This window comes from Varanus komodoensis, unplaced genomic scaffold (genome assembly GCF_004798865.1).
Source record: "Varanus komodoensis strain SLA01 unplaced genomic scaffold, ASM479886v1 scaffold3, whole genome shotgun sequence".
NCBI lineage: Eukaryota > Metazoa > Chordata > Lepidosauria > Squamata > Varanidae > Varanus > Varanus komodoensis.
This window is the reverse complement of record NW_025335761.1, coordinates 41,932,465-41,959,282: the sequence shown is the minus strand read 5'-3', so window position 1 is coordinate 41,959,282 and position 26,818 is coordinate 41,932,465. Positions and strand designations below refer to the sequence as shown.

The following is a 26,818-nucleotide window of genomic DNA, read 5'->3' as shown; positions in this document are numbered from 1 at the left end:
TTCAATTCCTTCTGTGTTCTTAGAGGAAAAGCACATTTGACAGCCTCTATTTTAACCACTGTTTTGTTTAATAATGCATGCAGACATTTATCTGGAGAGATCGGCCCGTGCCTACTCCTTGTTGTATGTCCAGCAGTCTGTTGTCCATTCCCATGACTTTCTATTATGTGCCACTATTACTTTGTGGGCATTGACAGCAACGTCACTCCAAATTAAAGATGAAATCACCCTCTTCCATGAGAAACATTTTACTTTTGCCCAAGAGAGGCTTCCTCTGGAAAGAGCGGAGTGTCTCACACTTAAAACACAAAACCATGTTCTCCCGATTTCCATTTGTTGCAATCAGGATTCAAAATGGTACTTTGACCTGTCTTTGGCCTTCCTTCAATTCACTGGCATTATGCTGCCAAACCCATTTCAGAGGTTCAGTCTTAAGCAGCACTGGCACCACCATGTCTGCTCATGTCCCCACCACATGGTGATCACAAAAGTGATGCCATGTTGGAGAGGGAGAGAAGCCAGCAACGGCTCCCCATGTGGCATGCTGACAGTTATTTCTGGGGCCCAGCAATTGGACCAGAGTTCCCCAGCCTTGATCTCACTCTTCCCTGACCAATGGTTATGCTGGCAGAGGATGAGGAGGTTGGAGTTCTACAACAGCTGGAGGCCTGAGGTTTGGAAAGACTGTCTTAGGTGCCAGTATTGCCGAGTTCCCATCTGTTTGCTATGTTTTGTTTGGCTGTGCATTTGCACAATAGCAGTGAGCAAAAATTGACCATAGGTCAGTGGCAGAATGCGTGCATTTCATGTATGAAGTCCACAGGTGGGTAAGTTGCTTGTTTCAGGGCTGCTGGTCTTCTTCTTCTTAAAAGGAAATTTATCTGGGTTATACCTCCTAGAACCAAACATGGTCCTGAATGCAATCTGAGGTCTGTACATTTCCAGGCATGCAATGCAATTCATGCAGAAACAAAAACAAAAAAGGGAATTTGAAAAAAACTGTACCCACCAGTTTTTATCTCCAAATGGAGCTTTAAGTTTGCAGCCCTCTGCTCACACGTTCCTGGGTAATCCCACTGGTTTGAAGAACATGCTGCCTATATGAAGGTTGTCCTAGGTGTAAGTCCCTAGGGAGTTCCAATAATCTATTTTCATCCCCCCCCTTAACATCTGTCCTCAGTGACCCCCAGCCTGTACTGGGACCTGAAATCTCCCAGGATGCTAATTATACTGCAAGAATGATTCCCATCTGTGTCAGGTAGGCATTAGGAGATAATGACGAAGGTACTTGGTCCACATCACTGCATAAAGGGTCCTTCAGTGCATATTATCAAAAGGAAAAGAATGACCCTTGTTTGTTATTCCAGCAAACTCCACACATGCTGGCATGCAAACTGAAATGTACTCCCTCCATTGCAATGCATCATAAACCAAATGAATGCAGTGTGAATTCAGTTTGGGAAGAGACAGGTGCATCCTACATCCAATACAGGCATCTGGATGAAAGATATATCCAACAGCGGGATAGAGACAAAAAGAGGCAGGCAGCAATAGACTTTGCAACCAGACTAAGTGTTCAGCATAAGAAATACAAGCTGTTGAATTCTGTGGGCTTCCTTTAAGAACCTACTTGTGACAATTATAACATTATGACATCTGGTAATATGGTTGAACAAAGTGTACCCTGAACACACTGCAAGCATATGACATTGACTTCTTCCCTGTACCAAAGAATCCAAGGTGTGTACAGCTGCACATCCCCTCCATCACTCAGAAGGCTGACTAGGTCTCATAGCCCAAGGCCTAGAAATTGAAATCTCATATAATATGATCTTAGAAGTGGAGAGAACAACTGTCTTGAAAACTGTGGGTACATGTCAGTGAAACCTGTGAACTCATATAGGACTACATACACCCAGAGCAGAGTCTCATTTACCAGACCTGATCTGTGCTTTTCCCACCATCACCCTTATGCCTCTTCCCCAGGCAGATGTGGGCAAAAATCATGAGCAGAATGGATCCTTCACAACAAGGGAATAAGCAATGCTAGCACACGAAACCAGTGTAATTTCTTTGCTCAGGTTTGGTTTCCTTGGTTAAGCAGGAAATTTGGAAAAGTAAAGTCAAGATGTACCATTTTTGTTATAGTCATGTACAGTACCTAGTATATCTCAGCATCCCCAAAAGATGGCTGTCTAGCCTCTCTTTGAAAGGCTCACCATTCATCTAGGCCAGGGTGAACGACATATAAGATGGGGCTGCATGCAACCTCCCACAGAAAATTTTTGAAGTTCTGCCTGCTGCTAAATTTGCCATGGTAGCAGCAAAAGAAACAGCTTTTCTTTAAAATCTTGAAGCAGAATTACACTCCCAGAAGCATCCCAAGAGTGTGATTTTGCCATGAAATAAAGCAATACTCCCCACATGTGACCTCCATTTCGATACCAGTCACAGTATTTTCTTCCTTGCCCTCCAAATTTCAGTGACAAATCTGAGCAGCTGTGTGATCTCAGCTAGGATTCCATGCACCTCAATGCAGTCTCCAGTTTCTAGAAGTTATCCACCTTTGCTGGAAGCAGTTTCTCCAAACTGCTCTTACCATCAGGACATTTTATCTAAATTCAACAGAAACCTGCCCCCCTCTAGCTTAAGCCATTAGATTCAGCCCTGCCTTCTGGGACAATTGGCTTTACGCTCTTCTGCCTGATAGTCCTTCAAAAATCCAAAGAATCTCTGAAGCTTCCTCAGTAATCCCACCTATGCTTGATAAAATATAGGAACTCTGATCCTATTGCTCAGCAAATGAGCATATGCTGCTTCACATGCATTGGCTGTCATGTTCAGACTTTGGCATTTCCACTGAAAGGGTCTGGAGAAGCAGTGCTGTAGCTGTGTGGAACTGTGAAGCCGGATTGTATTGCGGCTGTCAGCTCTCTTCTGTGAAGATCATTCTTTTCTGGTTCTGCATTTTTCAAGTGCATGTAATGACTGACTAAACTATGTGGGCATTCATTTGAGAATTCTATGCAGTTCTGTTTGCATGCCTGTTTGAATTTCTGCATCTTATCAAACACATTGTTGATATTGCAGGGCATATATATTCAAACTCAGATATGTACACTTTACAATCACTAATTGTTTTAACTCCTGCATTTGATTCCATGATGTGTACTCTGGGTAAATCCATTAAAGCAGAACCAATGACATCCCTAACCAAATTTCTCATGCAAGACCCATGCCTAAGCAGTACTGGGAAATAAAGCTTGGAGAGCTGCGTCTAATCAAAGCAGACTGGATCAAGTTCAAACTGAGTACAAGGCAAGTCCAAACATTCCTATGCGAGATAAAGAATGGAACAATCTTATCTTGAGTATTTACAACTGAAACTTTGAGTCACACAGCACCAAGACTTGGTGTGGTCTTGATTTCCTTCTTGCCCTGAGCTGGGCACTGGCAGCAGGTGAGTGGAGAGGAGGGACAGGAAATCAGAAGGATCACGCTCATTAAAGTTTTCCAAGTTCCACCTTGGAGCTTGGTTTGCTTCATTCCCATTCCTGAATGCAAACTTCTTTATCCTTGTACTTTAAATTGTGCACCCAAATGCGTATTTCCGCCTCACTGATTAAAGCATGAACATGACTTTTATCCCCAAAATGCAAATTTTGCATTTTTGTATTGAATATATGTTTGAAAGGCAATCACAGCTTCACATATATTTGAGCTTTGACCAGAAGGTTCATTTGCATTTGGGGTTACAAATGGAGCAAATTCCAATGCTTAGCGAACTGAAACAAAATTCTCCTGCATCTCTAGTGGTAGGGATGGCTTCTGTGAAAAAGAAGCTTGCTATACATCTGAAGTTCCTATAATCAGGCTGTCATGTTGATGTGCAACCTCTAACTATAATACAACTCTAATGAAGTGACCCATACCTAAAGTTAAATATACTCTGACAGAGCTACACTGGAGCTCCTGTGTATTACCAAGAGCTGAATTATCTCCAGTGCATCACAAGCAAAGCACATCATTTAGCCCTACTGCTACTTTGGGCAACTGCAGAACCAGAAAATAAACACCTCCAAAGAATGACAAAGATATCCCAGAGAAGATCTAGCCGTCATTTCACTGTCCCAGCACTGTAGTATATGCCTCTTGCGGGAGAAAGCATTGAACTCACTTAAACTCAATCAGTTAAAATTTAATGCAGAGTGCCAAATGTCTACAGCTGCATCCATAAAAGCCATTACATGTGCAATCTTCTGACACATGGAGAGGAAGGTTATCCCGGCAATTTTTTCAGAGCTTATTACATGTCTATGATGATCAAATGCATATGAGGAGCAACTGAAAAAGATCACCAAATCTATCCTGGTTGCCAAGGTTGATTGGGAAGGAAGGGGGAACAATCAGAGACACATGAGCATAAACAGACATCCCTCCCGTGAATAATTTGGCTGCAAGGAGCGTGTTATTTCAATTTTATCTCTGTTGAAGAAACCCACAGTAGCACACAGAGGCTTTCTTCCAGGAAGCCTCTCATCCAGGCACTACTAGGCTCAAATTTGCTTAGCTCTAACAAGGTGGCTGCACCATGTGACACACCACAGAGTTATGGCCAGCACAGACCATGGAACGCACTGCCCCATTCCTACATTCAATTGAAGGTTTCCCCAGGTATTCAATTCAGAGGAGCAAACACAGTGAACTCTTTGCTGTGGGTATGGTTCTTTCCCTTACCTGAAATAAAGGGCATTACATGTCCAGTCTTTCACTATGCAATGATCTCTCTAGTGGTCTGCAGCCTCCCAGGCTTCCCACATTTTAGTAAAAATCCAGGGGAAAATGTCAGGATGTTAGTCTTCCCATGAGGTTTTCTCAGATCAGGAATTGTGCAGTTAGAGTGATGTAAAGTGATGGACAGGTGCATAAGAGAAAGCAAAATGTACATGCACTGGACGTGCATGGTTAATATGGATGATCAAAAATAATGCCAAAAGAAATTCTATGGCTCCCTGAGAAAAACAGGAATCCTCTAAAACACAGCTTTCATCTGGAAGACAGAGTTCAGCACTGCATTAATTGACACTTTAAGTATCTGCCAGAGATCCTATTAATGGATCTCCCATGCCATGTTCAATTCCATTATCTTTTTCTTTTCTTTTTCTTTTTGGTGACAGGAAGGAAGGAAGGAAGGAAGGAAGGAAGGAAGGAAGGAAGGAAGGAAGGTTGGTTCACACAGACATTTATTAAGCTTTATCTTTAGTTTGATGGCAAAATCTGACTTTTAAAAAGTTCTGTCTGAAGCTGACATTTTATTGTATGGCTATTTTACTGATGTTTAGCTTCATTGCTGTAAGGGCATGATCTTGTAGTTGCTAGATGCTATCAAGAGGGCCATGGGAAAAGTCGAGAGTGCCTGAACTGGCCTCAGAACAGCACTCCAAGCTCAGAACTGGAACTCCAACAATGGAGCAGGGCCTCCATGGCTCCATACCCAGAGTACTCGGAGGAGGGCTTTCTCTGCAGTGGCACCCCATCTATGGAATGCGCTCCCCAGAGAGGTTTGCCTGGTGCTGTCGTTATTTGTTTTTCGGCGCCAGGCTAAGACCTTTTTATTTAAAACTTATTTTAATTGTTAAATTATTGAATTAATTAGGATTTTAAAATTTTTAGCTGAGAATACACCGGGGGGTTTTAATTTTTTTTTATTGTTTTATTATTATTATGTATGTTTTCATGTATTCTCTGTGAGCCACCCCGAGGCTTTGTTGTGATGGGGGCAGCATAGAAATGTTTTAAAGGAAGGAAGGAAGGAAGGAAGGAAGGAAGGAAGGAAGGAAGGAAGGAAGGAAGGAAGGAAGGAAGGAGGAAGTCTGGGCTCAAGACAGAAGACTAACCTCAGAGCCAGTGCTGCTGGTAGGGAGGAGGAGAGGGAGGGAGAAACAAGACACCGCCATACTATACACAATCCTGCAATGAGATTGGCTGAGTGTTTTGGAGGGAGGGAGGAGCCTGCAGCAATCCTCACCTTCACACATAATTCTTCTGCTCATAATTCTTTGCGTTCAGAGGGATATAGACAGCCATGCTGGACAGCACCCAAAGCCACTGTGGGAAGTTGATTGAGAAGTTCAGTCATGGAGGAGCAGTGTATCAATGTCTGAAACAAAGGGAGGCTGTGTGAGTGCCAGAACCCACAATCACTGTTGGGGTTTGCCTCCCTTGTCAGCACAATTAGCAGAATGCTGGTTTAGTGAATCAGTTCAGCACAGTCCTTAATGCACTGGATTAGGATTGGAACCAGGGTCCATTAGAGTGAAGTGGTGACTTCATAGGCTGATTTTAAGGGTCACGAAAGGTCAGCTCTCACATTTTTGAACCAGTACAAATCTCATTAGCCTTTGAAATCTGCACTGCTCCAAATGTTGTCATGAGTACAAAATGTGTACATTAGGGAAAATGAATACAAAGCGATTATATGCCCAAAAAGGGCATTTGAATGTGTGTTATTTTAGGAACATTACTGTATGCATCAACATCGGTATGTGAGGCAGAATTATACAAGATACATATGTTGGGAGAAATGCAAACAAAAATGCATATGCATTTGCATGGAAACTAAAGAAGAAGATCTCCAAAGTTTGGAATGCATTGAAATTGAGGGGAAAATTAAAGCAAAACACACTGACACATTGATCCACCCATGGAAGTCTATGACAGCGCCTTCTGAATAGATAGCCATAGGATTGCACTGTTAATTTATTATCAATGTATTATGCTGCCAGTGGGGAGGAGATATACTTGTGGGATTTTCTGCTTCAGGTGCAAAATAATTTGGCCATGTTTAAGATATTGTGTACTTTGATTTGGGTGACTGGGAGACATGAGGTCCATTCATTGCAGGCACCAATCTGTCTTGGGTTGGCCCTGCTTGTCCTCACACAATCTATCCACTGAAGCCTGCCTGTTATTAGCAACATCACCTTTCAGTGCCAGGGTAAGACTGCCCTCTTTCCCCGGGTATTCAATAGCATTTCAAAGTATTTAATGACATGATGGGGCATTTATGTCAGTGACTTTTGACAGGTCTGGTTGTACTGCAGAGTGTTCTAGTTGTTAATATTTTTAAGCTGTACATACTGGGAAAATGGATGTTGTTTTAATCCAACTTTTGTGCTATTCTTAATTATTCTGTGCACTGTATTTTTAGAAATTGGTGTGAATTGCCTAGAGAGCTTTGACTATTGGCTAGCATCAAAACTGCATACATAAATAAAGGTGTGTTTGCGTAGGGTTGGGTGGCCTAGCACATCACTTTGAATTCCTTAAAGGAAAGGAAAGTAATTTTCAATTCAGAGCAGTTCCAGAGCCAAATTCTCATTTCCTTCCCATGATTTTTAAGTTCTAAGTGTAAAACGTATTAAAAACTCATCTGCAACAGATAAAAATCCACACTTTTGTAGCAATTTTAGAGTTTCTCCTTTTGACACACACAGCCATTTAAAAATATAAAGGAATGTGGCTATGAATATCATATACTGTTCCACTGCAAAAAGATGAAGCCATCCATATAGAATCACAGCCCAAGACCTGCCTAAGTGTTTACGTTCCTGTGACGGCATAGATGTGCTATGAAATATCAAAGACAAGGACAATACTCTCTGCTCAACAGCATCTCAATGATGATCACTTCCAGAAGAATTTCTCTTCCAAAGCAGAAACAATTATTACAGACTGCAAAGTCAGGTCCATTATGATTTGTTCTTGCAGTATCTCTCATTCCCTTGGTGCAATGATCAGTGATGTTGCGTAAGAGACCTTGTGTCACTAAGGATCCGCTATGTTCCACACAGCCAGCCTTGCAGCTCCTGAAACTCTGTGTGCGTTTGTTGGGAAACAGGATATTCTTTGTATTTTAGAAGAACTGAAACACTCAGAATATCACTATATGGAAACCACATGTAGTAAATTCTCTTTTTTTCCATGTGTATGTTGGGTTTTTTTCCATGTTGAATGGATACCTAGCACTGGAGAGAAACTGCTTTATTGGTACCTGTCAGGATTGAATTGTAGTCTGTTTTACAGGGTTGCCATCTGTCCTACTTTACAGAGGAGTCTTCTAATTAAATGGCTGTCAGAGGACAATCCAGTCCAACTATGATTTAAATATTGGACAATGATGTAAGAAAGGACATGGGGGTCTTGAAGTTGCCTATCAACTGTTAGCTATTAGATAGCAGATTAAACAGGTATGTGGTTTACCTCGCCTCTGTCTTCCACACTATGGAAGATATATTGTATTTCTCCTTCAATTTTTTCCCAATCCCTACAGGTAACATGAACATCTTATGCAAATTTGTGTCCTCATTATTCATTCTCCTCCTCCTCCTCCTTTAATAATGTCTAAGGATCCACCTAATTTATTTATTTAAATAAAAAATTTCAACCTAAAAAAAAAAAAATTCAACCTAATTTACTTTAAATAACTTTCAGTCTTAAAGTTCCAGTTGTATTGAGTATGGAAACCCTGATTATTTGGGTTTGGATGCTGAATGAAAGCAGGAACAACAATGTGCACAAATGATAATACTTTATATCAATATTTTACTGGTTGTGTAGAAAACTGTAGAGGTAGAGATGAATGAGGAATTCATTTTGTTTAGTTTTTAACCAGCATTTTCCCAATTTCCACCTTCTAAAACCACACCTAGACTTAAATGTGATCTGCGGCCTGAAGGCTCAACATTTCTCAGACTGGAGCATGACCCATGCAAAACTAAATGTGCAAAGAAACTCCTACATTTCAAAAATATGCACAAACTTGCTTTACTCAATAGGAAAAGAAAGTTCAAAGATGTGGAAATAGGTACATTTGGGAAATATGCACAAAAATGCACATTTGTGTGTGTGTGAAACCTCTCAAAACAGCTCACAATTTGATATGGACATGACTTGGAACCAGCTTAATGGTGGAAACTGGAGAACCTCAGTGAGCTCAGTTTTGCTGATTTGTGCAGCCCTATTTAGAGGTTAATGTTTCAACATGTCTGCCAAGAGATTCCACTGGCCTACACGAAGCAGCTGGCTCATTTGTCTTCATCATTGTCGTGAACCCCTTGTGCATTTGTAATTTCCTCCATCAAACGTTCAAAGGTGTGGGATTATTTCTTTTCGTTGTTAAATCGATTGTGTGTGGGGGGAGGAGGGATTTAATAGAAGTCGTGTATGTTCCTTTGCAGATCAGTCTGCTTTGAAAAATGACTTTTGGTTCAATACTTGTCTATCTGGCCTGAATCTGTATGAAAAATATGAGTGTGCTAGAAATGAGTTCAACGTGATGGACATTTTGATGAAGGCTGTCAAAAGTACTGACTCATATTGGCAACTCCCCAGAGCAAGCATGTTTAAAAGTGCACGGATCCATCTAGTGTCTATCTGCAACCCCAGAGTAGTGTGGCTGAAACAGAGACTGCCATGTTATGCAGATATTGCAGGTTTATGAACAGATGTACAAGCTAAGTATCTTTCAAGCTACAAACTCACACTGTGCAATGCTGACACAGAAGCTTTGGAAATACAGGACCTCAGGTCTTAGTAATGCAGTATTCATAACTTTAAATAATGAATACACTCTTAGGGGAATCTGACAATGTCTGATATTCTTGTGGGAAATGCTCTAACAATGCCTCATCTTGGGTTCTGCAAATCTCATGACAGCCCAACAGCTTACTTTGAAGTACCTGAGGATGTACCAATCAGAACCTTTTCTTGATTGATGATCCAGCTGAATAGCAATGCCTTCAGAAATTATGGCCCATGATGTCATCATTGTCTTCTTTTTTTAAAGTAGGGCAGGGGCATCAGAGATAAATATTGCAATCCTCTGTTTGTCTAGGCAGCAGTAAGCAGCTTTATGTTCAGTGGAATTTACTCCCAAGTAAAGATGCGTAAGAATCAGTGAAATGATAAGCTGGGAGAGGGACCATCTCATGGAATTGTTTCTCCTTCATTTACTGAATAAATGTCATAAGAATATTATTTTTGGTGAACTTACATTTTCCTTCAACCCTTGGCAGCACAATGCCACCACAATGGCCGATGATGGCAAAAGAATGTTGATTGCTTTCAATGGGCTTGTCTAATTCCTCAGGTCTCCATACCACTTCCTGCAACAGACTTCTTCTCAGGGGTGGTCAATTAGCAGTTGTGCTGTTGAAGCCTGCTTTATTCATTTCTTATATTTATACCCCACTTGCATTCCTGGTAGGAATTCAAGGCAGTTGATATATCCTGCTGTTTATCTCTATTTTACCCTCACATAAAAACCCTGGGAAGTAGGTCAGACTGAGAACCAGTGACCGGCCCAAAAGCACACAGTGAACTTCATGGCTGAGTGTAGACAAGAACCCTGATCAACCAAGGCCCCATGCAACACTCCAACCACACACTAGCTGTGCCCTAGAATACATGCCAATGGAGTGCCAAAGTCCCTTCATTCACAGGGGCCCCAGACACCAACAGTCCCTCCTGTGCAGTGAGCTTGGCAAAGGGTGGGAGAGGCATTTGTGGCGGAAATAAGTCAAAGGGTTAGAAGAAAGAGAAGTTGGGGAAAATGTAGGTAAGGTGGAGGAAGTAGCCATGTGAGCATGTGGGGAAAATGTGTGTGGAGCAGGCAGAACTGTATGACTGCTAGGAAGGCCTGGCAGGCCTGTGCTCCACAATACTGAAGGCCAGGCCTGTATCTAAAGATAATTTTCATTATTTTCTAATAATAATGAAAAAAGAGTTTCCATGGCAGGCTCCTGCCCAACCCATGCAGTTCTGCCATATGAAGTAATCCCCACCCTGTTCAACATGGCATGCTTGCTAGTGAGAGCTTTAGGCCCACAGCAGAATATTTTTCCCACTCTGCTGAATGAAGGTTACTCCAAAGTAGGTACAGCAAGGATGGGAGATGTTTGCCCCCAGGCTGCTGGCTGCTTCTTTTTGTGTGTGGGACCTCTCCCCACCCCACCTCATCTCTGGGTTGCTACCGCACTCTGAAGCTGCATTTTAACTTCAGGATCAGGTGTTTAAATGGAGATCTACACATCTCCGAAGTTTCTGGAAGACCAGTCCTGTGTTACAGCAAGGCATGTGCTTCCTGCATCCCACTTTCCAAAGTGAAAAAGGCTGCTTTTGTTCCATAACTGAATTGCTGCTGAATTGGCAGCCATTTTGGTGAGGGGAGACTGCAGCCTACTGTAGGTGGGGAAATGGACTCAGAAATTGCCTGGCGCTGATGCTGAGTCACCACAAGGCTATGCTCAAAAAAGAAGAGTGAGAGTCCAAAGTACATCATATATAATATTTTAACAATTTCCCCAATAATCCACCAATAAAAACGCCAATGTTCACATTTCCTGACAGAGTCTTTGTGGTCGTTTCATTATGTTGGCTTGGCTACCTGTTATCCCTCTGCCCTTTCTCCTTGTAAGAAAGACTGTGATTTGACCAAGTCCTTCAAATCTTCAACCACTAAGCACTGAAGAACAGGATCCCTCTGCAGTGATTTGGTTACGGCGCCGTGTGGGACAGCTTGCCCTAGTCAGTACACATCTTCCTAAACTATCTTCCTGTAGCTTGTAAAATATGATTGTTTATGAGATATTGATGGCTGGAGGGGAACACTAAAGAGCAGAGAATCATAATTAGAATTCCAAAGCATTTGATCCAATAAAGATTCCATCAATGTCACAGAGAGATGAGTGGTTGTGAATCTTGCAGTCATCACGACCCATACAAACTGATTTACACACTTACAATGCTGGACAAATGAAGGGCAAAGAATCTATGCCAGACAATTCCAGCAAAGCAATTCCTTATTTATCCTTCGGCTGGCTGCTGGAAATTCACAGACACTCCGCACTCAGCTGTTTCACATTGTAGCACCAGGCCAAATCATCAGTGCTCAGGTCCAATCCATCTACATTTAGTCAAACGGCTGCCTTATCTGGAGATCTGCAATTACATCATGTCGGATGCGTGTGCATCTGCTGATAAGAAATTTCTGCAAGAAAGCAGAATCTGGGCAGATCGACAATTTTTCCCCATCCACCCCCCCTGCCAGGGCTGCTGGCAGCAATTCTAAACACCTCATTTATTCCTGATTTATAAAGGACCTCTGTGTGGAGTATAGAGCTTAGTTTTTGACATTTATATATTCCTTCTCTAGAGATGCTATTGTATACATAGACTATTTTTTGTTAAATGGTTGCAGGCATGTGGCAATTAAAATCAACAGTGTTGTCTGCAGCCCCACTACAAATGCTAAGAAAAGTCTCTATCGGTGGTGCAGGAAGTGCCAATAAGCCACCTCTAAGGCATTTGGGGTTTTAGGAGAGAGCTGTCCACTGTGCCCTTGTTTTGCTTCCCTATTTTCCGAGCAGTAATAGTAGACACTTTTCTCCCTGAGTAAAGATTGCTGTTGTGTTCTTCCCCACTCCTGCAGCAGAAAGCTATTGAAATTAATTTCATCAAACAGTGAAAGTAGTTTCTGAAATAAAAACAGGCAAAGGCATGTTTTACAACTTACTGGTGAACTGCAGATCAACTCAAAGAGAGAGAGGTGGGGAGGGAGGAGGTACAGGGAGGGGAAAAGCTGGGAAAAACTTCCATTGAGAATTCTGGCAACCAGCCAGACAGCAAAATTGTAAGCATTACTGCTGGGCACAGACTGACCTGAAGCAAGGAACTTAGCAATTCATAGTTCCTTTATCTGCATTAGACAATTCTGTGTTGAAGATACCAGCTGCAGCTTTCCCTTGGAAGACACTGGTGAAATGTAACATTTCTGAACAATCACAGAGTTGCACATAAAGGAAATCGATGAATGCACATAAAAAGGGGGAAATATATTTGGAATTCTTGGACTGGAAATCCTTAAAACAGCTAAAATATCCTGAAGGAATGGATCCCATATGAGGGCTGTAAATAGGCAGGATATAAACTGCAGTGCTTGTGGGATCTTTTCTATCTCCACACAGTTTGACTCAATAAATAATACAAGGGAAGAATATTACTGAATTAGTAAAGGGATGATGTGATATGCAGATAAAACATTAATAAATTTGTTTGGTGCCTGTAGGTGTGTGATCAAACAAATTGTTTCAGGTAGCAAAACAACGTTTCAGATGCTTTGCTTTCTCTGTCTCTCTTCAAAATCCTCACTTAGGAATAGCTAGACTTCAGACTCGCGGGATTTCCTTTCCTTTTTTCTACTCCAAGATCCACCAGTCAGAACCAAATACAAAAGGCATACACTTATAATTAAGGAATTCTGCAACTAAGCATTTGCTTTGAGTAACAGAACTGAACTAACACTCAAACATTTACTCCTGGTTATAACTCCCTTCTACAGTTTTCTTCAGTTCAGTAGAATAATTTGGAAGGGGATATTCTGTTGCTTCCATTGTTAAAACAACACCAAAGATGTGAGGAATCCAGGCATTCTTCACCCTGTGCAAACAGTGCATTCTGCTCATCATATTAGGCAATCTCTTCTTCCCCAATTAGAAAGTGTTGGATAGATCTACTTGGTTCTAATGGATCAGAAAGTTGTGTGTGTGTGCAAGAGAGAGAAGGAGATATGTGTTTCCTGAAGGATGTTTAGATCAGTTAATAAGCAAGTCCACTTTTAGTCTCTTCCCCCTCACAGCCAAAGTCAAGCTCCAGTCCATCTTTGCATTGCATCTCTAAAAGAGAGAGTGACTAAGTTCCTATGTGAGAAGAAAGCTCCTAAACAGGATGCATGAATGACCTATATATCCTGTTTGTGCACCAAGCTCATATCTTTCACTGTGGGTGACATGTGAGTGAGAGTCTCCACTTCAAATACTGCACCAGAAGCATTAAAGAGGATGTGCTTCCCTCCCTCTCTCTGCCTTTCCTTTAACAGAACTGTCCAGATTTCAACACTTTTAGTTGAAGCTACCAAAATGTGCACTTTGGGTTGTAGTGTTTGCCATTTCATTCCCTGAGGGGCAGCCAACAGAGAGGTGCTCTTGAAAGACTGGAAGTATGCTTCCTTCAAAAGTCCAAAAAGACAGATCTAGGATTGTTCTGAAAAAAATGTATATATCAAACATGGTGGTCCTTTTAGCTAAGAGGATGGAAACTAAGATAGTTTTTAAGAAACAAAACAAGCAACTTTATTAGCAACTTCAAAGTAACAAAGACATCCAAGTTTGTCAAGGCAGTCCAACATTTTTTAAGCCTTCGTTTTCTGATAAGGCCCTAGACTATCACTTGGCTCTCCCAGTTGTCAGATGGTCTTAATTTGCTTGTCATTTTCAAGGGCGCCTGGAGAATATGACTCTGATTAACATTTACTTTTTTAAAATGCATAATGCACACCAGTCAAATTTGCTTACATTTCAAGGAATACACCAAGGATTAAATCAGCTTATACAGGATATAAATGAATTGTACGGGGGAATATATTACTATTCCTTAGCAGTAACTTGGAAGACGGTTACTTTCTCCTGAAGGATGTGGACTGACTCAATTACTTGAGCCATCTGAAAGGACATCTGGTCTGAATATGCTTTGTATCAGCTATGGTTGGATCACTCAAAGCCCTAGCTGACAGAAGATCCAGCTTTTGGAACATGATTTGGACTCAGTGGCTGCCTGGTACCTTACAAATAGGATGATTCTATTATCTGGCTACTGTCCAAATGAATATGCCAGTATCTCAGCTTTAAACAAAGATAATCTGACCACCTAGATCTTCTCTGGTGTCTTTAATAAAAGAGAAGACGTTCTGGATGACCAACCACTGTTTTTAATTACTGTTTGCTTTGAAGCAGATTCACATGTTCTACAAATCCTGTCTTGAAAAGAACACATAACTACAGAGCATACACTGAGTGCTGCTTCACATAATGAGTGACCAGGAATCCTGCATGCACCATAGGCAAATGGATGCAATGCCTTCCCCACAGCATACAGGAGCTGTGTACAATGCCAATAATAACCTGCATTTGTTCCCTTTTCTTCAAAGAGGAAAAAAAGGGACATGGAGATACAGATAGGGACATGGCACACTGCTTCCATTGCATGCAATGTCACTTCTGTGTAGTGGAAGTATGAAGAGATGAATGCGCCATCATTAAGCAGAGAGAGGATCCCTGATTGAACATACCAGAGAGAGCACCATATTGGACCACCTTTTCAGCAACATTTGCTTTACCTTTCAATGAAAGACTCACCACTGCACTGAAAGTACCTTTAGCAGAGAGGATGGAAACAGGCCTCTTTAGCATCCTCATTATCTTTATACTATGGTCATCAACACAGCACTTGTGCCTTAAAGGTTGTGATCCCACCATGGAGAGGAGTCCGTGCAGGTCAAAATATTCAGGGTGTGTCTGGACCCATTTTGCAGCTACAGGTGAGAAATGAAGCATTTACTTCCCTTTGACCCATGGTTGCCATTTTCTCCTTATCAAGACAATGACACACACTACCAGCTGCAGTTGGGAGTGTCATTCTTGGCAGCATCAACCCATTTCTGTCCCAATAAGGTACTGGATTTGGTTTCCATTCTGAGGTCTGACCTTTTCCATCAGTGTATCATGTAATAGCTAGTGGACAGTTTATAGCTGCTACTTTCAGAGACATGCCTAGGATTAGATGGAACAGAAATATCAAAGGGCAAACATCTCTGAGAAGGCAAGCCAGTGTGTCTACAAGCAATCACTCCTGGATGAGAGAAGATCTGCTTTAGTGGGGTCTTAAGCTTCCAGATCAAGGGGACAATGCCCGCAGGACTGATCCCTTCCGCATATTATGCTTGGCTCTTTAATTGCTGCATTAAGGGACCTTAAGGTACCCACAAGTCTAAAACACCAGTCTTTCACGAAGGAGTCACATATTATCTATCCTGCAATGGAATGCAGATAGCAACTGCTTGGGGTATATATGCACCCTCAACTGAAGAGTATAGAATAAATCCTGGTTTAATTCAAGTAACCCAAGGGGATTTCAAGAATGCACTGGATGCATTTCCCTTAAGGCTGAAACTCTGAGCTTTACTATAGAAGGCCATTGTAATGGGATGTTCTGTAGCTTCTGTTTCATTCAGTGGGAATCACACAGGAAAAGCATCCCAGTAGACTGGCATCTTTATCATTAATTATATTTCAGCTTCAGATTTCAACAATGAAGTGTAAAACAATATTTCCAGCACCCCCAGCACCACTTCATCCTTTCAAAATCCAGCCAATTTAAGCCAGAGATCAGTCCCAGTCTAAATAAGCTTACAGATCCAGTAAGTATCCTAACACTGATTTTTTAAAAAAGCTCATCACTTACACAAGCAAGAGTTTATTAGGATCTGACTCTCTGATTATGATGAGTATTTTCGGGTTATAACCCTACTATGTCTGCAACTTAATTTCCTTTATAATAATCTCCGTGACTGGGGCCCTTAGTCCACAAAGTGTCACAGAGAACCATTCCATTAAGCTATCAGTTGACGAGGTGCTCAGTGATTAATAATTATGAAGGACACAGAGAGCCATGTCAGAATATGTGTGGTGACCTTTGGGGGATCAATCTGAGGAGAGAGACAGGGACAGACCAAACTTGAAAGGTTCTGGACAGCTTCCACCTCTTTCAAGGCATGATCAAAATGCCCTGGCAGACACTCCAGAGTGGCAGGCGTAGAGGACCCTGGACTGAGCCAATGGCATTGCTCTGGCAAGTGGTAACACAGGAATCAATAGGATGCAACAAAATCCCATTAGGTACTATACGAAAGGGAACAGATTTAGCAGCGTCTAAAGAAGTGAGCACAGCAATTTTCCCCTTCAAAATTCTGCAAATGATATGCTGCGGCCACAGTGTAGAGTAATCCCATCTAAGCCAATTGAGGAGCCTGCAGGTAAGCAGTTTGGGGACGGATGCCCACCTCGCAGTGGTTGTTTTACACAGATGCATGGTCAGCTTCTAGAATGCTGCTTTCACATATACACAGGAGGAACAATATGCCCTCCATTAAACCAAATCAGTGGGATCTAACTTTAAAATAAACAAGCCACTCAGATCTGGCTCAGTACAAGGTAGACAAGGGACCTTTAAGAAGCAGGCCAAAAAGGATGTTTTCTTTATTTAAATTGAAGGTATTTTCCAGATTTCTCTATGGATCATTACATTTTCTGGAATTTAGGATCTAACATGACATATTTGTTTTAAGAGCTCACTAGAGCTGAATCTCAATTCAATTCAAAGAGAAAAAATGAAAGAGAACTAAACATTATTAGTTGTTTAAATAGCTAGTGAAGGAACAAAGAAGAGGACTATCACAGTGTGGGCCACCAGCAGAAAATAACTAACTTCATTATGCTAATTAAGCATTTTATTAGATGGCTGAACTGAATAAGATTCAGAAAATACTGGAATATTTTCTGTCAAAACTTATTGCCTTTTATAAATAATCTTCTGATAAAAGCCCGCCCCCCAGAATAGAACAATTAGATGTGCGTAGGTTAAAGCTGTGGTATAAATCTATATGTTATATGTTGCTTTATGAAAAAAAAAATTGCTTGATGCTTATGCATTCTTCTAGAATAGTCATTTTGTATGGTTTTCCTTTGACTTTTTCAGCAAAGAGCACAAATTCCACTTCTCCCAACACACACACACACAAAACACATGCACACACTATGTATTACTGCCTTACAGCTCTTCTAAACTGTCAGTTAAGAAAGAAAAAAAGAAAAGATAGAAAGTCTCCAAAGAATTACTTCTGGGCAAAGACTTGCCAGAAGGAAGTAAGGAATTGTGAAGCATCTAATGTCACCATATTACCCCAGCACTAATACATCAAATATCATCTAGAAAATGCCAAACAAAACTATTTCCCTAATCAAAGCAATGCAATTATTTGAGCCCTCAATTCACAAATCACAATAATTAACTAAAACATGAAATATGAATCTGGATACAAGCAAGAGAGAAATTAATATTGGGAAACTAGGTTTAATAATCTCCTGAAAAGGACCATCTGTTAATGACAATCTAGTCCCTTCATCTCTGATGTATATTCACAGCATAGACACAGATGGATAGGAGGGGGCTTGAAGGGGTGCTATTTCTAAATGCATGTTACAATACTTAAATATAGGTTGCTGTACATCTTTGCTAAGTTACGCATTTCAAGTTCCAGTCCTATGGGATTGCTGGAGACAATACTCAATCAGCAGACCTTCTAGAGCAAATGTAGATCATTGATGATCCAAACTGCATTTTATCTCATGCTATTATTAAGTCAGCTAATCCACAATCACTAGTGGACTACCAAATCCAGGTAGCTGGTATGTCTTATTCTTACTGAATTCTTAACTGTAGTCTGACTTAACTTGCATTCCTCTGAATTCTGTACTGCCATAACAAGGTGTACTCAGAATGAACGCCATCTTTGAATGCAGTAAGCAATTGAGTAATTTAAGGTTTCAAAACTCCAAAGGGATTCAGAAGTTGTTGTCCTCTCCCCCACCCCCACACTAATATACTTTGCAGAAGAAAAGGAGAGAGGGGAGAGAGAACATGCATTGATTGTACGCTTCTCACAGATAGAGGTCACTAATGGACTGGATTTGAATCACTGTGGCAGAAACCACAAAGTTATATGAAAGTAATCTAGTGAAAAATGAACTCACTTTTAGATTAAGAGCTGAGGGTGCAGAGATGACTAAGAGACTCTCCTTCTTGGAAACAAACGAGATTCTCTTAAGAGGGGGTATTTGGAGTAAGTCTCTTTTATTTATACAGTGCACCAGAAGAAAGCTCACACTTGTTAATATGCTGGGACTCCTGCTTGTTTGTCAAGAAACAAATGTCTACTTTTGATGCCAAGAGCAGACCAGATAGGAAAAATATATTATTAACAAGGTTGTCCTATCTGAAAGTTGCCATTTACCAACACAGCCGTGTTCCCCTGTCCTTGACTGAAACCACTGCCATGTTGCACATTCAAAATGGGTGGAGGAGGCTTGTTTTCCACAGAGAAGCCTAATTCTATATCAAACTTCTCTGGCAGGCCAGGAAATTATCATGACTTATAGCAATGGCTCAAATTAAATCCAGAGCCTGAAAGTCAAAGAAAGATAACAATCATATCTCACAAAACTCTCTCTCGCACACACATGTGTGCGCGCGTGCGTGTATTTATGGGAAAAAGGCAATCAGCCTCACTTGTGCACATTCCAACCATTTATTTTTTGTCTGGGCCAGAGGTGTCTTCAAACAGAATCCAGCATTCTGATCTCAGGCCAATTAACAAGGAAGTCCACTTTTTAAGCTCTGCTTGTCTGTGATTTCCATTCTTTTCTGTTTTAACGACTGCAGTATTGCTCACAACTAACCACATGACTGTCTTAATGCCAAGCTGACGTTTATGGTGTCTGCTAGGGCAAGGTGTGATGTCTTACAAAATAGTGGGATGCTTGGCTCCTTCGGGGAAGCTTGGGAGAAGAGATGGAGGGCTCAGTATTGTAGCCATAGGACTTCTCTGGTGCAGTACAGGGCTACTGGACCACATGAGACAGGGTAAAGTAACTGCAAGAGAAGCGGTAAAGATTACCTGGGCTTAATGGGCAGAAAAGCCGTGCGGTTTTGGAAGAGGCAGGCAGGTTTTGTTTTCTACTGTTGAAAGGTAGAGAGGGGATAGGAGTGCAGACCATGTTAAGAAAGTAAGGCCACAAGAAGAAAATAAAAAGAAAGAAATTATCCTCTCCGGTCTGAACGGAAGGAGCGGGCTGCCTCAGATTTTCACGATCTGTGCGACCTTTTCTTTCATTTCATTTCCAATAGATCAGATAGGTTAGTGCAATTCTGAAACAGAATGCATCAACCTCTCCAGAGGCCTGTTGCCTAGCTCTGTCCCTCCTGTGCGTAGAAATGTGTAGTGCCCACCCTCTGTAAATCTCACAGTGACCCTTTCTGTAAGTACTGAGATGCTGGCCTAGAATGAAAAACACCACCTTTCCAGAGTGTTTCTAAGACACACACACACACACACACACACACTTTCACTCAGGGCTTCTCCCTTCTGTTTCTCTGAAATCCAGGATGGGCTTGCTAATGCGTCTGGAAACAGACTCCCCCAATATGCACCTCAATGTATGAATCCATGAATGAACTTCATGAGGATTCGTTTTACTTCTTTTCTTTTTTGATACAGAGAGGACTGTAGGATTAAGCTGCCTGCAGAAGATTAAGTTTCAGCTCCAAATTGGTTTGATTAGTTTGTAAGCACTGAGGAGCTGAGAGACAAATATTCAGAGTAAATATACCTCTGAATATGCTTGTGCATAAGCAATAGAGCTTCACGTACATTTTCTCATTGTCATTCCCTCACCCACACATCCACCACAGTCTTGTAATCTAACTTGAATCAAAGCAAGTAACAGAAAATAAAGAAAATAATAAAAATTCAGCAACTACAGAAAGCTAATCAGCACTTTCTATCTGCAAGCACTGGCTCTTACATGGATTTGTGCCTTGGATTTTATTAGCTTATTGTAAGCCTTAAAACAGATTTCCTCCATTAAAATTAATTAAAAGCTCCTGTTGACTGATTCTCCATTCCAGAGAAGAAGGTTGATGGCTTCTCCCTTCGTCCACAGCTGGCTTCTTTTTAATGTATGTTTTATTTCACACTTTAGAGAGCTTTCTCAGCTGTTTGGTTCAACCTCCTTCCCTCACGCTCCCCCTTTGTGCCTTGTCAGAAGGCATCAACTGTCTGACCAGCTCCATGAAATAAGGCTCCTGTCCACTTGATAGACTTGAAACGCAATTTCTGCCTCCTTCTCCCTCCCACAAGCCATCAAATCCGCCTTGATGTAGCTATTGATGGGAATCTGATGAATACTGATGCTATTTGCAGGTCCCTCCCTGCACCCCTCCATTCCAGTTTCATAATGCTTGTCAGCACGTGGACTAACCTGATGTTCCCTTCCTGGACTGGCTTCCCTCTTCAACTTCTCCTCTGCCAAAGGCAATCTTCCAGGTCCGCTCCCCTTTCCCAAAGATGTGCCTTGCTCCAGATGTACAGTAGCAGCAGTCTTTAGACTTGCTGGCAGAGGGAGGATACTGTGTGTGTGTGTGTGTGTGTGTGTGTGTGTGTGTGTGTGTGTGTGTCGGGGGGGTGGGGGGGGGGGGGGCGAATTGACGTTTTAGGGCTAGGAAATGGCCAGATCCACAGGCAGGGGCGCGAAAGCGTCCCTGGAGGATGACGGAGGGAAGCTGCAAGCTCGCCTCTTCATCCACCTGAATACTTTCTCTCCTCCTCGGAGGGAATCGTGGCTTGGGAGGACCGCGCCTCTGCCTTTTCCCTGCACTTGTCACATCCAGCCGCTCTACGTTTCTGCGCTCCTACCTGCGTGTTTGTTCCCCACCCGCAAACACACGTACACGCAAGCCGACACGCGTATCCCTGCGAAGAGGCGGCAAGCGGTCTCCCTAATTCAGTCCCAAGCCCCTAAAAGAACTTTATTTCATCGCGAACGCTCGGGGAGCCCGGGGAGGGGCATCGCTGGGGCAGCGGGGGCAACTCCCGGCCAGCCCGGGGGTGGGGAGAGACGCGAGCTCCACACTCTACCTGAGGCTCGGAGAGGCTGAGGCGGCGAGCTCCTGGGACGCGGCGGCTCATCATCCCCCGGGGAGCGTCCCTGGCCCCGGAACGGCCGCTCTTCGGCCGCGGCCGCAGCTGCGCCCCCTGCGCGGCGAGCGTCGCCTCGTGCGGTGTCCAAAGGGCGCGGAGTGCAGCCGGGGCCCCGAGCTCCTCGCCGCCGCGCCGGGCGGGCTTCCTCGGCTCCCCCGCGGGCAGGCGGCGCTCGCCTCCGCCGGCGCCGGCGCGGGCTCCCGCGCTGCGGAGCGACCCCTGCACTTTCCTTCGCCGCCCTCTCCTACGAGGCGGCGGCCACATCCTCCCCCTGGCTCCTCCGGCGCGCGGCGCGGGGCTCCAGCATCCCCGGGAAGGCACAAGCGCGCGCCCGGCTCGCTCCCTCGGCTCTCGTCCCCCGAGAAGGCAGAGACGGTCGGGGCGGGACCGGGACCGGGACCGGGAGCCCCGAAGAGGGAGCGAGCAAGAGAGTCCCCGCAACAAACTCAAAGCGAAAGGAGCGCGGCGCGGCGGAGCGAGCCCGCTGTGCCGACGGTTGTCTCTCGGCCCCGGGAGAAAGGATCACGCCGGCACAAGGGACCCCGAGCGGGCAGGACCCGCAGAAATCTCCAGAGGCGACGGGCGCAGGCGGCCGTGCATGTATGTGCGCGGGCGCGCGTGAATGCGTGAGCGGAGAGGTGCAAGCGCGCGCCCGCGCGCGCGTTTGAGCGCCTCCTCCCGCTTTGCCTGCCCGGTCCCGCGTCTGCCTTAAGAGCCGGCGCTGCTCTGCAGGTTGATCTTCGCGGTAATGAGGTCTCCAATCTGACTCTTCCCCGCAAATGGAAGCCGGGGCTTCTCGCCCCCCCTCCCCCAGTCCACGGCTCCTCTCCCCCCTTTTCTTGCCTGACACCCTAGAGAGATGTTTACAGTAATGAATTCAGTTGATAGCCATCTCCCTCCCTCCCTCCTTGCCTGCCTCCCTTTCTGGAGTCCCTCCCTCATTTCGAGTTTAAAGAATGCTTGGAAGGCAGGGGCTGCAGCCTGAAAGCTCTCCAAGAAGCAAAGTCGATCTCGGATCTTACAAAAAAGAGAAAAGAACGCTTAACCCACCCTTTACCGAAAGATTATTCAGCTAAAGTGACGGTTTTTCCGGAATTATTATCAGTCCCACCTCACCCTGGCACGACTTTCCCCCGCGTTTCCCTTTTTTATTTTTACGTGCGCATCTGCCAGATAGAATACGGGAAGCAAGAACTGAACGGGATCTTAGTCACTCAGCCTCCAGCTTCTCGGCTGCGAGCGGCGAACGCGAGCATTAGCCGTTTTAATTGCCCCAATAGAGGCTCCCCGACAAAAAAGAGAAAGAAAAAGCACGGGGGGGGGGAGGGCTAAAAGAGACCCTTCCTTCGTAGCTAAGACGTTTTCTTGGCTCTTTGAAAGGCTGCCACCCGCCGCTCAGCCCTCCTAAAAAGGCAACCTTTCGTCCCAGCCCCGAGGAATAAAAGCCACCTGGCTTTATCCTGTGTTTGTCTCCTACCGTCCCGGGGAGCTGATGAACGCTTCGCCTCCATGGGAATAAAAATGGAAAGCAAGCAACTCCCTTCTCTGTGGCAGCATAAATAATAGTCATTAAGGAAGGAAGAGAGAGAGAGAGAGAGATCGTATGGATGCGGCCCACAGTGTGGTTCACCCACCCACAACCACACACACTTCCTTTGAACTTTTTCCTAGCAAAATAAAATCAATAAATATATCCACAAATCTCCGGAAAACGAAGGGATCTGTGCTGCGTTAGCCTAACTTTTCCAAAAGGCTGGAGTAACCCAGGAATGTGCGCGTATGTGTGCATCATCCATCCACATGTCTCTTTCCCTCAAGCCTCATGATGCATTCGGGGTAAACCATTTAAGAAACAGACAAATGAACAACGACGACGAGATCATCTATTCCATGGAGGGCATTTTCTGCTGGTTCTCGCAATTTTATGGTAGGGGAACCTTGTTGTAATGCACAGGGCGGGAGGCGAGAGGCAGGGGGGCTGCATCCGGCTAGATCCTGCTGACCAAGCTAGGCATTATCCAGATCGCATGCCTTACCTAATGTTTAGACCCACAGGTGGAGTTAAAATCGGTGCAACCGGTCGGTCCCATTTGCCCATCTTTAAAGGTCTGAGGCTTTTTTTGAGGGGTGGGAGATTGGCTTAAAGCGTTTAAAATCCCCTTGGGATGGTGTGGTCCCCCGTTTCACGCGGATCATTTCCTCGCACCCCCAACCCCTATAAGCTCAAAACTGAAGTGCCCTGGCACGCGTTTCTCCACCGTGTTTCCATGTGTCGGACTCTCCTACGCACCTTTCCATCACCAGATGACGGCCACGCAAGCTAAGTGATGGCTTGTCGGTGTGGAAAGGCCATCTCATAGATCAAGCGCCTCGGTACTGGCATCTTATTAGACTTTTTAAAAAGCCGTTAAGATGTTGAAGTTCAACACCATGCTTTTTAATAGGGTCCATTCAGACATTCAACTGACACGCATCAACCGTTCAGTGGTAGGGAAACGCGAAGGGTTTCAGCTGCGAAATATGGGCATCCGCGATGGCAGCTGAGCTCAATCACTGGCGCGTGAGCGAACTATCAGGCCCAAGCCTATCAGCACTCCAAGCAAAAGGCCACACTGCCCTATGTCATGGCCCTCCCCGTTCACATGTACAGCAATAAACGTGCTCGTTTCCTTGCCCACCCCCGACTGTCACGTTAGGAGCAATGCGCTAGAAACGGGATGAAGGCATCCGGCGCTATTCCAATATGGCTTAAAGACGCACGCACGCACGCACACGAACGCACTTGCCAACCGGAATATACCGCCCCGAGGAAAAGTGGCGTGCGTTAGCCTCTCCTGGCTGGCCGTCTCCGTGCAGCAGAGAAACTCGACTGGCAAAGCCTAGGAGTAGATTAAGACGCGGGCTCAGCTCAACCAGACACGCCGCTCTATTTCCCCTGGCGCAGCTCAGAAAATGCTTCTCTTTTACATGCGCGCGCGCACGAACACACACACGAACACACATGCACACACGCGGCCGCTGAGTTTACTGAGAGAGGCATGGTAGTCGCCATTCGCCGGATGGTCCGGTCCCGACTGGGTAACCGTGGCCAGCAGTACAAGAATCACACACACACACACACACACAGAGCGCAAGGGGGGGGGGACACACGCACAAACACTTAAAAGTAAAAGGTGCCCGACGCCCGCCCGCTAGAAAAACTAAATCCCTGGAGTGTAGCGATGACCGCAGGAGAGGAAAGCGAGAGGGGGAGGGGAAAGGAATCAAGCCATCCAGATCTTAAACCGAAACGCGGTCAGTCAGCTCGAGGCTGGTACGCACAGCTGGCACCGTGGTGAAATACAGCTTGGGAGCGATCGCCAGTGAAGCCGGAGCTGCTGGGCATGAAGTTTTCCTTCCGTCGTGCTCAGTAGGAGGAAGGAAAGAAACCAGTAGCCTCGAAGGAGTTAAAAATAACCCTAAAGCGCGAGCGCCCCTCTTCTGCGGAGGCGAGAGGGAGCCGTTTGTGAGACAGTGATTGACTGGCGGGGGGCGGTAGAATACAGGGGGGTTATTTACTTCAGCAGTGCATTTGGGTTAAAATGGAGGGAGGGGGCGCCAAGACAGAAGGGGACCGGAAGGACTGGGCCACTCAGCGTCTCCCCTGGACTGCCTCTGGATACTCATTTGGAAGGAGAGTGTGCGCAGGCGAGCGAGCGAGCGAGCGAGCTTATTCGCAGGGGCGCGGGGAGGAAGCCTTCCCACCTTTTTCCAAAAGCCTCGCCAATCATTCGCGCCTCCCGATCCTACCCGTGTTTGCCTGGGAGTAAGTCCCACGGAACTCCCATGGAACTTACTTGCGATTAAGTGCGCCCAGGCTCAGGCTGCGCGGCAAACAGGTGTGGAGCAGGAGAGGAAAAGCCTTGCTCGGCCTTTGCTCGGGTCGTGAAGGCAGGGCGACGTCTCCTTCCCAAAAAAAGATCGGGATCCACGTGGACATTTTCGGGGGGAATCGGAGGGATTCGAAAATAAAACGGGGGGAAGGAAAAAGAAAGCGGGGGGCGGGAGCCTTCTGATGGGAAATTAATTCACTCCAGCACACGCGCGCTTACACGGACCGAGCTTACACAAAACCGAATTGCCACGCTGAGAATCAGTATGACATTGACCAGAAGGGAGACTACGCTGGAGTAAGGGGTTTCAGGACCGCAAGCATCCTTCCCCGCTCGCCCCTCGCGCCCTCTCCCGCACCTCCCAAAGTCTCTTACCGGATATGGGCGATCCCTCCTGCCTTGAGGAGAGATTCCCAGGCACTTCTCCCCATCGCGACCCCCCGCCCGCCCTGCAGCCCCAAGGCATCCACCCGGCTCGCACGCCTCCTGGGTCCTGCTCTCCGAATGCAACTTAAGAGCCCTGGCAGAAGGACGTGTCCCGGGTTCTAGGATTCAGTCCTCAGTCTATTTGCCTACCGCTATTGGTATTATTAGTACCATTAATATTCACATTGATTTTCTAGCAGATGGTGACGGGAAGCACCGGCTGAGGAAAAGAAAAGGCTAGGCAAGGCGGTTTACCTGGCGAAACTGTGGCGGCTCCTCTGCCTCTGGATCTCACCCAAACCCCACTGGGTCAGGAAGGAGGAGAGGGAAGCAGCGCGACTCCTGCATTGTCCTGGTTTAAGGATCACCGCCAAGGGCTGGCTTGGTTCCATAGCTGGCGAGAGCCAGGCTCGTCCTCATCCTCCCCAGCAGCTGCCCCAGCTAGATCGGATCCTCTCTCGGGGAGCGACGAGCAACGGGGAGCTCCGCGAGCCGCCGCCGCTGTCCAGGCGCGCATTCACCCCGGCGAGCGCCCAGCTGCCAGCAAGACGGCGGCGGCTGCACGCGCGCCTCCGTGTGCGCCCTGCCCGCAGATCGCGTCTTCCTCAGCAGCGTGCCCGTCCTCTCGCCGGCGTCCCCGCGGGCGCCGCTCCGGTGCAGGTCGCGCGGCCTAGAGGACCCGGAGGCGCTCGTCTTCCCCGCGTGAGCCTGGCGGATTTCGAGCGGGGGCTGCCGCAGCAGCAGCAGCAGCAGCAGCAGCAGCGCGCCGCGTCGCCTGCCTCGAACAGCGCCTTCCTCGAAACTCCGCCGT

The 26,818-nt window shown here is 45.1% G+C and overlaps 1 protein-coding gene across 2 annotated transcripts in view; it reads right to left on the bottom strand.

Moving 5' to 3' along the window:
* The window catches only part of FLRT2 (fibronectin leucine rich transmembrane protein 2), a 91,168-nt gene extending 64,773 nt beyond the window's left edge, over window positions 1-26,395 (bottom strand). Inside the window, exon 1 of one of the 2 annotated variants that reach the window (XM_044436616.1) lies at window positions 26,263-26,395. The gene's annotated coding sequence lies outside the window, so the exon portion shown is untranslated. Of the gene's footprint in view, window positions 1-21,646; window positions 21,757-26,262 lie in introns of those variants that run through there. The other variant, XM_044436617.1, reaches the window with a different exon arrangement.
* Between the last annotated feature and the right edge of the window lie 423 nt (window positions 26,396-26,818).